General features: G+C 45.5%; 1 protein-coding gene across 1 annotated transcript in view; it reads right to left on the bottom strand.

The window, feature by feature from the left end:
• Positions 1-2544, bottom strand: part of TOP1 (topoisomerase (DNA) I) — a 68870-nt gene that overhangs the window by 28001 nt on the left and 38325 nt on the right. The gene's annotated exons all lie outside the window — the stretch shown is intronic.

Here is a 2544-nt window from a genome sequence, read left to right as displayed (position 1 = left end):
CTGCTTTTTTTTTTTTTTTTTTTGTGCACAAAGAAAAGGTTATCTGAGGCAAGGCAAAGGATAAGGACAGAGGTGCCCTAAAGCACTTTGTGCTCAAGTACTCAAGTATGTGACAGTGGCTTGCAGTCAGTAATTAAGTATCACAATATTGGCCAAGTAGGTATAAATACCCTCATCTTGCAAACGAATAAACTGAAGCAGAGAGGATGGGAGATTCTTCTAAATTAGACAGCTGAGTCAATGATACAGCTAGAAAAATAAAACCTAAGAAATTCCCAAATTCTGAGCCCCACTCTTATGCTCAATCCACCACATCACATTTCTGCAGGCATTTGCTCCAATCCTTCATTATGATGGCAATAAAGTCATTGTTACGTGCCATCCACACAGGATCTCCTGCTGAGAAAACAGTCTACTGCACCTTCGTATTTAAACTGTGGGAGGGAGGGGCACCATTATCCTGTCATAATGTTCGATCTCTTAATTACCCAGCCAATTTGTTGAACAGAAAAAAGCCAGGTTTCCCCATGCTGCTCCTGATTCCCACAGTCCCAGCCTCCTACTCATTTCACACTGAGGAGCATCTCCAGCTGGGTGAAGACGTACATGTACTGGGAGCAACACAGGAAATGCTGTGCACAAATAAATGCTGGTTACTACAGTTCTAATTGGATAACAGGATCACTGTACAAAAGATAGGCATTATATAAATAGAGAGAGGGGCTGCTGCTCCTTGAAGGAGCCTAAAATTGTATGCACAGAGGCTCTGCTGAAAAGCAGTTGTAGTCAGAGTAGAGAGCAGCATTCATTTGAGATGCAGTTAACAGCTACTGGTCAGACAACAACTGCCTTGGCCCAGAAAACCTGAGGCTAATCTTTACTTCAGGCAATGCGGGGAAATCTAAACAAAACAGGTAGAGCCTCAGGTGTTAAGATCTCAGCAAAAGGGAACGCAATGTGCTAAGCTGACCATAGGGAGGTATGACCCTGTATTGCAAGGAGATTTCAGTATTTCTAGCCTGAAGTGTCAGCCATTCAGAAATTCCTTCAGAAACTGGGCGAACACTTTTCACCCAAGGAAGAGCAGTAGGAAAAGTTGGATTTTTCTGAGAATGCCATGCTTACTGGTTCCCAAAGTTGTCCTCTTCAGGATCAGGTACAAATGGCAACCTGACCAATTCAGATCTCTCAAGCAGAAAAATTCCTCAGATAATCAGAGCCATCCCAGTAATAAAGAATTCCAGAGCAGTTGACAGAAGCTATGTTTTTATCCATACAAGGAGGACACACTCAAGAAACTGAGATGGGTCATGGGGTATTTTAGCTCAGATATACAAAACCAACTACAACGCAAACTGGGAGTAGATCCCCTACTGCACAAGTGCTGGACTGTGCAACACAAACATCTTTGACGTCTCCCACATGTGACCCTTGAAAAAGGAGCTAAACAAAATAAAAGGCAAAGGCAATGGCAATGCCTAGGAATATCTAGTATCCCATCATAGCAAGGACTAAAATGCTCAAAGCATCCAGTGCTGCAGGAAGCAGCACAAAGAATTCAGACTTCCAGAAAACTGACTAGGATGGAACACAAAATGCCCCAAGGAGATGAGTGTTCTCTAACATGGAGATGAAACCCAGCGCAGAAAAGACGCACTATAAAAAGCTGCAGCGGGACTCAGGGAACATCAGCAGAAGGACATTCTTACCAACTGCCAGATTTTGCAAAACTGCTGAATGAAACTGCATTTGAAAGCATGTCAGCACAATCTGCAGAGCTCTGGCAGAGAATACCTGGAATTCAGCTGCCAGGACAGGCAAGGGGAGAATTCTATGGTCTTCCAGTAGGATGCTGGCTAGGATAAAAGGGAGTCGTGATGACAAAACATAAGGATACAGAAACCAGTCAGGAAGCTTTGTTTAAGACAAAGCCAAAGAGACTTTGGCAGAGATGAAACTGGGACTAGCTTCCTGGATCAAGGACAACAAGTCCTTTTTTAAATACATAGGGGGCAAAAAGAAGGTTCCGGGTAATGTGGGGCCCCTGCAGGACACATTAGGAAATTTGGTCGTCACACCAGATGACAAAAGCCAATGTATTTAACGATTTCTTTGCCTCCATTTTCCTGAGCAGAGACTGGAACAGTCACCCCCTCCTCTGGGCCCCCCTTATATCCCAGGGGAGGAGCACCTAGGCCAAGGGTTAGCGAGGAACTAGTCAGGGAACTTCTGGAAGGACTGGACGTATTCAAATCAGCTGGCCCGGACGATCTCCACCCTCGAGTACCGAGGGAATTGGCTGAGGTCATTGCAGGACCCCTGGCACAGCTTTACGAGCACTCGTGGTGCTCTGGTGTGGTGCCAGAGGACTGGAAGAGGGCCACTGTGGTTCCCATCTTCAAAGAGGGGAGGAAGGAGGACCTGGGAAACTACAGGCCAGTTAGTCTTACCTCGATCCTGGGCAAGCTTTTTGAGAAAATTATTTTGGTGCATATCCACGAGGGGCCAGCAGGGGAGATTATGCTTAGGGGCAACCAACACGGG

The sequence above is a fragment of the Gavialis gangeticus genome, unplaced genomic scaffold (genome assembly GCF_001723915.1).
Source record: "Gavialis gangeticus isolate Ggan-Ray unplaced genomic scaffold, GavGan_comp1, whole genome shotgun sequence".
NCBI lineage: Eukaryota > Metazoa > Chordata > Crocodylia > Gavialidae > Gavialis > Gavialis gangeticus.
The sequence above is the reverse complement of the archived record's forward strand: the minus strand, read 5'-3'. Positions and strand labels throughout refer to the sequence as shown.